This window comes from Cyanistes caeruleus, chromosome 4 (assembly GCF_971803275.1).
Source record: "Cyanistes caeruleus chromosome 4, bCyaCae1.hap1.1, whole genome shotgun sequence".
Taxonomy (NCBI): Eukaryota; Metazoa; Chordata; class Aves; order Passeriformes; family Paridae; genus Cyanistes; species Cyanistes caeruleus.
In genome coordinates this window covers 17171380-17183560 of record NC_141704.1, presented here as the reverse complement: position 1 = coordinate 17183560, position 12181 = coordinate 17171380, and the positions used below count along the sequence as shown (strand labels likewise).

Genomic DNA, 12181 nt, shown 5'->3' with positions numbered 1-12181 from the left:
TCAGCCTGATGAGAATTCATAGTGAACATTTTTGCCCCTAGTCATGGATCATAACAAGGTGAAGTTGGGAAATAATTGTGATCTTAGAATATTAGCTGTGTGTGGAATTCTAGTTTTCTAAAATTTAAATCTAAAGCTGCTGTCACCCCAAAGTTCTTAATGACTTTTATGGCCAGTCTCAATCACACATTTATCTAAACATCTGAGGTACTATTTGTTTCTTTGCTCATAGTATGATGATGTCACCATGTGACACTTTCTCAAAAAATGTAGCATTTCCATAAAAGAAGAATCATGACAGTGCTTAGTTATAAGACTGGAAAAACAATTAGTTAAATTAAATTAGTATAAAAGAAGTTTAATATGTTGACATTATAATGACGAAAGATGCATTATTTTGTTTTTTATCTCTAGATCAGGATAACAGTGACACGTTTTTAGTCCCAAGTGCATTCTCCAGACTACCAAAGAGTAATAATGTGTCAGTGATAGACTGCAGACCTATCTCAGCGCTGTTATCAAAAGGTTGCTGAGAGGAAGAAATGTCTTTCAGGCAGTAGCAGTGATCAGGTCATGTAAGTGGAAGGCAATAGGCAGCACACCAGAATTCTGAAGATTAATAGGAAGTCTGTTGACAAAATTTGGATTACCATGGTTTGGATTACGTGCTTCAAGGAAAGAAAAGACCAAACAATCTAGGACAGAAATTTAATATGCAGGAGGTGTTAAGCACAGAGTATCCAGAAGTAGATTTTGGTGCCTATGATGACATTTAGGTATCTAAGGATGGGATTCATTTGCCCTAATTTATTATTAAATCTTCTAAATTAAAGTTCTATCAGTTGATGGTAGAAGAAATAGGTAATTCAAAGGGCAAAGTCTCTAATTACCCACACAAAGGGTGGTGATGTCATCTTTAATATCCAAAAGAATCTGATTTTTTGAATAAAGAGTTTTTTGATAAAAGCTCCCTGTAGATAAAAGAAAAAAAATACATAAATGTTCATTTTAATATGCAATTAATTTTTTTTAATATCTGAGTTATGCTGTTTTAATTTTTCTTTCCCTTTGTCTTTCAAAAAAAGCAGGATTATACCACATGTAGTTCTTAATATAATAAGAGTAAGATATGGAGAGATCTGGCAACATTCTGAACGGAAGACATGATATTTTAAATGTGAATGAGGCTGTATATGTGTGCATATCGATTTTAATTTACCAAGAATAAAAACATTAGTCATGATATTGTCACACTAACAATTGAGAACTCTAAGTCAGTGAAGTATCAGCAAATCTGTAAAATTAACTTATTGAGAACATCCACATATGGAGTAAAAACTTTTTGTTCAAGAAGTTTTATATTTGAAAGACGGTAGTATATTATAAAACTAATGTTATTTAGTATAGCTTTAAAAAAACCATGGAATTTCTCAGTAAGACTACATTGCTGTTGGGCTATGACAGTGTTGTAAATAAGTCAGTCTTTTTATTCTAGATGTGATCCAATAGCATTGTGTGCTTTTGCATTGTCATTTTTCATTACAGATATTCATTAATTGCTGTCATAGGAGCTTTTCAATAAATATTTTTGTGCTTCCAAATGAGCACAAAGCCAATGTATCGTGCATATCTACCTAGGCAAGATTATCTATCAAGTTCTGAAATGTTTTCTTTTCTATTGTAACCAATGTTTAAAAGTAAAATGATATTATTAAATTTGCCCAGAAGTAAATTAAAGCATTATCCATCAGAGGTATCACCTAAAATTCTTGCAAGTCCCCAGTAGTTTTTTATCTTATAATTGCTAATTTCTTTCATGAAAAGACTGGTGAATTTGCTTCTCACTTGTTTCCATGGAACTGGAAAAGCACTTTCCACATTGTAATCCACCAATATTTTTAACGTACTAGTTTATTTCTAGCCCTGCTGCTGATTACAAAACTTTGTATTCAGAGTATGGATCTCCCTTTCTCTCTATGTTGTGACAGAAAATTTATTTAAAAGGAAGATCGAAACTAGGTTTTCAAAATGATAATAAAACACAGGGGGCTATTTTTCCTATCTGTTACTCCATGTTTATGCTGGTCTAATTCCACTGAAGTCAATGCAATTACTGTAGAGTAAGAGAATAGTGTTGTTGCAGTTATTTATATTCAAGGTCTTAGTGTTTTGCCTATTTGGACACGTGCAGGTCAGAAACTTTTGAATGTCAGTCGAAATGGATTAAAACACTTGATGTTATGATCTTTGCAGAGTAACAGTATATACCACATGTGAACATTTTAAAGTGACTGAAAACATTCTAAGTCACATCTCTAAAAAAATAGTGTCATAAAAGTGCACCACCTCCTGACAAACCAACCAGATCAATTTCAATCAGGTGCGTTGGCATCAATCCTACTGTAGCAATTTGCAGGAGTTGTTAGGATCTGAGATAGGATTTTAGCTTTTTTGAGTAAGTGGTGTAAAAGGAGAGGAAGATATGTATTCTGTTCTCTGATAGCCCTAGGGTGCTAAACATACTTGATTTTCACGTGGGAATGAAGATAGGACTTGACAAATAGTATTTAAAAAGTGAGTATATCACATGCCATTCATTTCTGCTGAGAAAGGTCAGGCCAGCAGTTCTTACCTTTTGCTCCCATCACATGCGTGCACGCACACAGACACACTTCAGAAGGTGACTTGCAGACTTTGAACCTCAGCAATCTTCTGGCAAGATATGCAGCTTCCTGAAAGATTTAAATTCATTAAAAAATTATATTTCAGCAAAAATGCATTTTCCCAGAAACATTTCAGCCAGCTTCCTGGAGAGTAAGAGAGTTTATTTTCTCTAAAAAGGTATTGTGAGCAATAACTTTGTCGTCAATGTTGTTGCTCTTACTATTTGAAATTTGTTCTTCTACAAAAGGTGCATCAGGCAAAATGACAAAAGGGACATTTTAATTCAGACTATTCGTCAAATCTATGATAGCACTTCACAAAAACAATCTGTCTTTGGCCTGGAACACACTGGCAAACTCCCAGCTTACAGCACCTGTTTCATAGCTCACAGTGAAGATTTTATAAATACCTCGCAGTCATCTTGAGAAATCATTCATTTCATGATATGACTGAAAGTCGTTCCTGGAATTATAGGCATTCTATTACACTATTTAACTGTTCCACAGAGTCATTATATGAAATGCCTAAAAGTGTCAGGCATTTCATGAAATGGCTGGTGTCAGTGCTTTAGTCATTTTATGAAACTTAGCATTATGACATTCTATTCACTACTGCTGTGAAAAATCAATTTTTTCCAAGGGAAACAATGTCCTATCAAAGTCCCACTGATATAAATAAGCAGACATATTTGTCATATACTCCTCACAATCTCTCAGCTGCTGCAGGCCTGAGGCAGAATGCCTTTCCTGAGTTTCCTCACTCAGACAGACCTCCTCCTCTTTTGAATTGAGTTTCTGGGTGGTTCTTTATCAGCACTTGTCACTTAGAGAATGAACAAACCACAGGGAATTATTAGTTTAGTTTAGTTTAGTTTTTCATTGCTAACCCACACCTAAGTCTGTACTTAGACTTGCTTAGTAACATGCAACACTAATGAGATAGAGATAGCAGAAAATAACAGATAATAAAAACACCCACTTTCCTATAATTGACTCAGGCAGAATGAATCCACAGAACAGTTTAGTATCATAAAAGACGTAGATGAAAAGGGTCTGAAAGGGATTGGTTTGAAAAGTAAAATCTATCATGGGAAATATTGTAAGAATTAATTGGGTCTGTGTCCCAAGCAGCTTCTCCAAGAGAGGAAATTGTTAATGGCAATCGTGGTTCCCTCTTTTGAAACTTTACTGATGGAGATCAGCATTTTTTTAAATGCTGTGTAGGCTGAAGGAAATGTAAAATAACTAAATGCAAATGTTCTAAATTCAAACTGAATAGTTGATGTCCTGGTTCTGAAAACAATAGTTATTGTGTTACCATACAGCTGAAAAGTGAAATATTAAGTATTTATAAATAAAATTATTATGGAAATACTTTAAAATATTGTTTTAGGTTAATAGTCATAATTAATCAAGAATTGTGCATACAAAGCCTAAAACTGTTGTGCTTTATACAAGCCACTTTACAAGACAACCAATAGCAAGAAAGCAAGAATCATAATCTTGAAGTGGATTTGAATGACTCTTCTTTTGTTGTTAATGATATAATTTGTCAAATGGAATATATTTGAATACTTATGACTTCCTTCTTTTTTTGCATGCAGCTAGTTTTGGGAACCTTCTAGTTTCTCCATGGGTGAAGAAAAAAACCAAAACCCAATATAGCACTCATGAATCAATTAATGAAGAAATGAGTATTAATAAAAATGGAAAAAAATCCATGTCCTGGATGTTACATTCTACCGAGGGATGGCAAATTAGACTTCTTGCCAATATCCAATATAATAATCTACATTCACGGTTACTAAAATTATGAATTGTTTTTAAAAAAATAATTCTATCTCTCATGAGGTATTTCAGAATTTTTTTGTGGGTTTACTGAACTAGGGCACTCCTGCTGGAGTTAGCTTACCTGTTTACGAAAATCTTTTCCCATAATCTTGATGCTAATGGTTGCCTTTGCTCATTCACAGTGGAAGGAAATTAACATGAGGTGAACAGATTTGCACAGTAGGAAATGTGTGTAAGCAGACACCATCTTATAGTTGTTTGAGTAATTTGGGGACATTTGCAGAAAACACCCAGCATGACTTTCAGTACTCTTTTTTTAATGTGCCTTGCACTGAATTTCTCCAATGTGAGCAGGTTAGCTGAACACCCAGCTCTGCAAGTTTTCCGATAGAATATTCCATTGCAGACAATCATTTCTGCTGCACCAGGATAGTAAGATGGAATCCTTAAAGAATTTATAATTTTTCAGAATCCCAGTTTTCTTTGTCTTTCTATCTATATCCCTCACACTGTGGGAAAAGTTGTTACTAAATGGAAAGTTCCTATGGATCAGCTTCCACAGTCTTTGGTCAGGTGGATTACACCAGAAATCTCAGTGAATTAATTGAAATAGTGGAAAGCTCATGATGGCCCTTTGCAGCACTCAGATTTCATCAGATTCTTACATTGCATTCATTACATATTTTAATATATTCAGAAAGGGCATGGGAATGACTATGTTGAATCATTTAATTTCAGATATTTAAAAACATCTATTTATATGAGTTTTGTTGTTTCTACTTTGAAAGTAAATTTGGAGTCCTGAGAAAGTACTTAGGAAAGTTTCTCTGGACCGGCTGTCAAAGTCTAAAAGTTCTTTGATGTTCCTGTATTGACTATCTACTTGATAATTCTACCATATTTCACTCCCTTTCTCCAAAAGTAACACAGAATCTAAGAAAATCCACAAAGCTCTCTTCTTCTGCATTATATGTGGAAGAGGAAACAATTGATTAAAATTCCTTAAGACGTATAGGGGAAAGACCCACCAGCACTCCAAGGAGATTTTGGAAGTGAAGCACAGTAACAGCCATATTCCTGCCACTGCCTTTTTCTCCCCTTGCATACCCCACAGGGCTGCAAGGCTGCACCCAAAGGAAAATACTGCAAAAGGGTTACTAGAAATAGTAGCTACATTTGATCCTGCCATCAACTTTGTGTGTATTCTGCCTACAGATGTCGGGATCAGGAATGATGCCTCCAGCTTAGCCGCATTTCCCCCCTTCTCAGACAAAATGTGGTCTAAGGCTCTTGGTTAAGCATTAAGATAACTATGTTTGAATCATTAAAATAACTCTGTGATGTCATTGGGACTATCAATGATAGTTTCGATCATAATATCCTGGCAAACCTTATTAAAATGTATATTTGTTTAAATGTCCTGTTCACATATTTTACTGCTTTTTTTTCACCACACATTATATATTCACATAAGGAAGATCTTGAAGGAGGAAAATGGAACCTGAATTTTCAATCCTGCTCAAATAGGATATAAAGCTAAATTTGATACTTATGATACTTTTAGTACAAATACCGCATAAAGTAACAATTGCAAAGGCATAACACTATTCATTATGAGTGCAGAGCTGAAATGTTAAGTGAAATTGAAATTTTTCTGTTAAGACTTAGTAATGGGTGCCTGGATAGAAGTTATTTTGAAAGCAATAGTTAAAAAGAGGGAAATCTTTTCTCTCTTATTTTATTCAATAGGTACACAATTGCTCCTACAATGAAAGCAGGTTAGATCTCTAAAGTCTGCAAGATTGAATTCTGTTCCTGAATGTTCTGAGACAAATGAAATTAGACAGATTTCTCTAGAGGATGAAATCAGTCACCATTGTGCTGCATAGATAAATTAAACAGAACAGTATGTCTGAGGAGAAAAAAAAAATACATTGTCTTAAATTTTCCATGGCATTTCCATTACTTATATTTCATAGCATTGTATTTATGCTCCATAGCAAAGCTTTGGCACTGCTCAATTGCTGTAACAAAGGGCAGAATTGTACTCTGCTTGATTTTCTCAGAGAATGGGCCACTTAACCAAATAATGCTGTAAGTGAACTGATAAAAGTGGGCTACTAATTTTACAAATGATCCTCTACTACTGCCAAGTACTTCAGAAAGCTGGCATGAGCTTTCCAGCAGGAAATATCCCTGTGTGCAATAGTTCCCAAAGAATGCCAGCTAATGTGGAACAAAGAGGAGCCTGAATGTGTCATGAAGAGGTTTTGAGAACAGAGATATAAGGCTATGGAGTCACACTAGAGACACATTTGGCTCAGAGTTTTTGAACTATGAGTTAGCAATTTTTGTTAGGAGAGCTGGGTATGAAAAGCATCTGGTTGTTTTGGAAACAGGAAATGAGAAGTGCCCCAGAAGACACTAGTGAGAAAAGCTTTTGCTCTTAGCAACTTCATGTTAGCTGAACAAATTTGCATTTGAGTTCCAACTGCAAAAGTGGTACCTTGGTAAATGGAAATGGTTGAAACAGAACTTATCTATCCTGCATCTGCTTCTCATACATTTTCTCTCTCCTTTGAAACAAGCAAAGGAGACTCTGCAATACCCATTTGAGGTCAAGACAATTTTGTTAGATACATAGTAAATGCAGAATTTGCAAACAGTAGTCTAAAGTCTAACTAGGAAAAGCCAAAGTGACTAAATGACCAGAATATCTTATGAGAGTGCAGCAGATATAGGAACAGTAGGAAGAGAAAGTAAGATCCTAGACAAAAAACCATAAGAGTACATGGAGAAATTTGATAAAACTCTGTAGAAAATTTTGATACCCTCTTTTTAAAAACATTTTTTACAGTGTTTACTGTGTCTTGCGTTTAAAAACGTTCACAGTGCACGGCATTTCTTCCCTAACTCCCTACTTTGACTCACACTTGCTGCCTTCTGAGCTATTTTTTTCCAAGAATCTGTTTTTTATACATGATATTTTCTGCCTTGTTTGACCTCTACAGAAAAACTGTGTGTCTTCTCAACATTTTATGTCCTCTTTTCCCAGGATTAAGGCAGCAATAACAAAGGAGAGATGCCTTTCATTTATTCCATATTTCTCAGGCCACTGGGGCATCTTTCTTTCTCACCTTAGCAGCACAGCTGAAGGGCATCAGGAGTCAGTGCTCTGACTTCCATTTGGTGATATTTTGCTTGCTCCTTCTCAGCTGCTCAAATTAATTGATGGTTCTGCCCATAAGCTGTCAATCAGTCAAACACAGGAAAAGGGAAGCATATTTGAATGGCTCCTTACAGATATATTAGTGAGTTGAGGAAGATTCATTTCTGTTTGTCTTCTCACCAGAAGAGTTAAGTGTTGAAAGAGAAAATAAATCCTTTCCTTTGCTCCATAGGAATAGCACCTGCATTTTGAAACAAATTCAGGGATTCAATGGAAATAGCACTTTTATAAGTCTTATGAAGGTTTAGCAGGTATCCTCCACAAATGCCCAGAGAAAAGAACCTGAAATGAAATTAACACTGGGAGAAAACAATATATACAGAGAAGAAAAATAAAGTTTTCTGTTACAATATATCCTCAACACTTAATTGTATCTTCACAAAGAACTTTTCATTACATGTTTTTCTGGTTGACAAAATAAAAGAGAGTAAGAAAGATGTTGTGGGAAGAATCTGATGTCCTGGAAAAAATTCTGATGGATTTGGAATAATGATCTATCTTTGTAGGACTTGTCTGTTGTATTCTGAAGGAAAATCACAAATAAGTGAAAGAAAATACATATGTACAACAAATTTTATATCAGAGGGATTTCTGAGCTATAGCCTCAATTTAATTCTCACTCAAGACACATTTTTGAGACTCAGAGGTCTCAGAGGCTCTGTTACTGACCCTCTCTGTTACTCAGAATTTCACACCATTATTGATACCATTCTCATGAGATTTTTCTAATTGATACTTAGAAATGAGTCAGTGAGAGAACATGGGTGTTTTTTGATCAGCAGTCTTTGACATTAATCAAGGCAGAGTCAGTGAGGCATCACTCATTAACAAAGCTCACCTTTCATTGCTTCTGCCCCACCACAAGTTCACTTTATGTTCATTCAAAGAGTATGCAGCAGGTTCAGGTACAAACATGGCTTGGAAACAGCAACTGCCACTTATGCATTGAAGTATTTTTTACTGTGATTTCAGCCAGGAAGATCATTTTCAGAAAGCTTAATAGTTATGGCTGACTGAAGTGATGAAGACACAAAGAGCATTATGCAAAGGAGTGTGAAAGCACAAGGATGTCAGAAACAATATAGCAAACTGCTCCAACCCTGCATTTAGATCAAACTCTTCAAAGGAAGTAGAATGAAATTAATGCTTTTATACCCCTCAACTGGTTACCAGGAAACAGAAATCCCTCTTCTTCTGCAGATTGGAATGAAAAAATAGGCTAATAAACAATAATATATGGAGCTATCTGTAACCAAAGTATAAAGTTTCAGTGCAATATTTCTGTCTCCAATCTGGTAAATTGTGTACCACTAAACCTCTTCCAGAAAAGTTTGCTCATATCAAGAAGTGTTTTTTATCTACATTTTCAGGCTTGAGCATATTAAAGAAGTAAGAGAAAAGATTCAGTCACACACTTGCTATATGGATTTATGTCCTACAATTTTTTAGTTGCATTTGATGTCTTATTCTTCCTTGTCCAATAAAGCTACACTGCACTACCAGAGAAATGTAAGTTGGTCCTAAACGGAGACTTCTGGCAACAAGGGATTGATTTTAAAAACCTCTCTGTCTAGTTGTTTTCCCAAATTTAGGTGTACTTAGTCCTGAATTTAAATGTGCTTTTAAGCCCCTGCTGGGTGTTTACTTGCTTAAGGACCAATAACACTGTAAATTAGGAATTAGGACAGCCTTATAGGGGTTTATACTCCAGGTCAGTTTGGCCGCTCTGGCAATCTCAGGGCCAAGAAGAGAAACTCCGAGCAATCCTTGCCTCCAATTGCAGTTCTGCCAAGGCTGTGAGGCTCTAGAAATTTTGTGTTTCTAAAGTACTGGGATTAATAATACTTTAAGGTATTACCTATATACTTGAGGTATATCATATTACACTTCTAATCTAATATTTAGAAAGACCATAGCGTTTTATGTGAGATACAGATGGCATTAACCAGTTAAATTCTTTGAAAAAATAAACCATGGAAACTAACAGCAAAGAGTATTTTATCAGAATCTATGTGTTTAGAGAACTACTTAGGTACCAAACCTTGACATCAATGTTGACTTTATATTTGGCATTTATCAGCAAAGTTCATCACTGAACTATTAGGGTATGATTGAGATATGTATTTCAGATCCCTCACCAATTATAGTCTGGGTCATGTAGCCCATCTGCTTTACAGAAATCTATCATCATTACAAAGTAAAATAAGAAGGAAAATACTTCCAATGGCTTTGATAGTGAAGGACTAAAGCACATGGAAATTACAGACAGAGATGCTAGAAATGTCCTAAATTCTGTCATGGAGACCTACATAAAGGAGTATGTGGGACTTTGACATTTTTCTGGGTTCAATGAAAATTCTGAATATTTTTGTTGAAATTCAGTTGTTGAAACTCACAGCAGTTAATAGATGAAGAGGCCAATTCTTTTTCTCCAAAGAGCTGGTGATCACCATTAGCTCTCTTCACAACTGTGCTAACAACTCACATGCTCCTAGGACAGTGAGGGGACTCATCTCTGAAATTGCAACTCACAGATAAGGTGCAAGAGCTTGGGTAGTCTACAGGAGTGTGTTTGCCACCTTGGCTGAAATCTTGTACAGCTGCCTGAGCTCCCTCATTAAACTCAGCACAAGGGCTGGAGGCATGGGATTGCCCTGCTTCTAAAGGAGCAGCTGCCACTCCATGGTGTGCCAATCAGTCACTTTTTCCTCAGAACATTCCAGGCTCCAACTGGCAGTCTAAAGGCATGCTTAAGTAAATTTACAGGATCAAAGACAGCCTGAATAAATCTTGAAAATCTTGTTGAATAAGCAACATCTTGAGCCAGAGTTGAAGGCACTCCGCAGGAAATCCTGAGGTCTATTATTTTTCCCTCTTACTAAATTCCTTTTTATCAGAGAATTTGTTACTATACACATGTGGAACCTGGAGCAGAGACCAGATAAACTTAATCTTTCCTCCTCCTCATTACATTCTACATCAAATGATGTGATGTGAGGATCAATATTCTCAAAAACTGTCAGGAGCTCTGATACTGCAGTGATAAAGCACCATAAATACTGTAAATAATCCTCCATTTCTTGTGAAATGGTTGGATTCTGAAAGGGTAAAATTGGTAGCATTTAACTAGTATAATTAATTTGTAGTGAACTGTTTGGCTAATTGTTAGAAGAATAACATTAACAAAGAGTAGCTGAGGATCTCTATCAATATTGTTATAGATGGGAATAAAACCCTCCTGATCAGAACAATCACTTCACTGCTGTATGCATTCTGAGTCCTCCCAGGTGTCCCAGAGTGTTTGATTTAGCTTTTGAATCTCCAGTTGAACTGCAAGATGTGTGAAAATTCAAGTACCCAGACAGCTTTCTATTAGCTCTACATCTGAGGAGACTCAAGAGCATAAATTAATCCTTTCAAAGTCACTTACCTTCATTAAATTGGCTCAAGATCATTCTGCTTGAGATAATAACATATGACTGACTTAAACTTTTTTGTTAAAGACAGATTTTTCCCTTACCTCCTCCCTAAAAAATCTGTTTGCTTTTGACATTGACTGTCAGTGCTGAAAGAATAGGCACATTTTCTAATTTTGATTTCTGAAAGGGGGACAGAGTTCTGATACACATGAATGTGTGATATACTACTATATAAATACCTGATCCTGAAGAGTCTCTCATCTGACTGGAAGGAGGTGAATTAATGTGCATGAAACAGCAAAGTGGAAATGGCTGTGTGGCCTCTGGTGGATATCTACTTCCTACCCATTTAAAAAGTATTTCCTAGTATTTAATATGCCCTCAGAGCTATCAGTTTCCTAAGATAGTGGCAGAATATAATCACTCACATTCGTGTGAGGGCCAATGCCAATAGAATGAGTTCTGCCATGGAAGCAGGGGAAAACAAGTAGCGTTGCAGAGTTCTTTCCATTTTTCCTTTAAACATTCTGAGGTCTTCAAGATCTCCTTTACTTAGTGATCTCTTTCTCCAAACAAGTTCATTTAGAGGAACATCTCTGAAGGGCAGTGAACTTTGAGGGGCTGTCCTGTAACTACCACTTAGTCTGGATGGATTGCTACATAGCATAAAGGTAACATCAAGCTTTGGAAGCTTGAAGAATTGCAGAGGCACATTTACTGCTGATGCATTTGGATGAATCACCTAATTCAATTCAGTGAAAGAAAATGTCAGTTTCCAGTCAGTCTGGTCCATATAGACTTTTATCATTAAAAATTCCAGTAATACACAAATTAAATGAGACTGAATTTAGCACTTTAAGTTTCCTAATACCTCACATGGATAATCTTCCTTGAGATAACCTGTGCTTACCTTATTATTGTCTACTCTTAAATCTTTCTGCCTTACTGTAGAATTAGCTTTTAAAGACGAGATCATTTTTCCTTTATTTTTCATTTTCCCTCTTGAAAATATAGGGTGTTTTTTTGGTTTTTTTGATATTTTTTTAATCAACATCCATTAAGTTTCCAGTGTCTGTAAC

The 12181-nt window shown here is 35.7% G+C and overlaps 1 long non-coding RNA gene across 1 annotated transcript in view; it reads right to left on the bottom strand.

Moving 5' to 3' along the window:
* LOC111923074 (uncharacterized) overlaps positions 1 to 7708 on the bottom strand; it is a 46665-nt gene extending 38957 nt beyond the window's left edge. The window contains exons 1-2 of the long non-coding RNA XR_002860904.2: positions 7592 to 7708; positions 2633 to 2732 (exon numbers count right to left, since the gene is read on the bottom strand). This is a non-coding gene — a long non-coding RNA (uncharacterized LOC111923074). The remainder of the gene's footprint in view (positions 1 to 2632; positions 2733 to 7591) is intronic.
* Positions 7709 to 12181: the final 4473 nt, after the last annotated feature.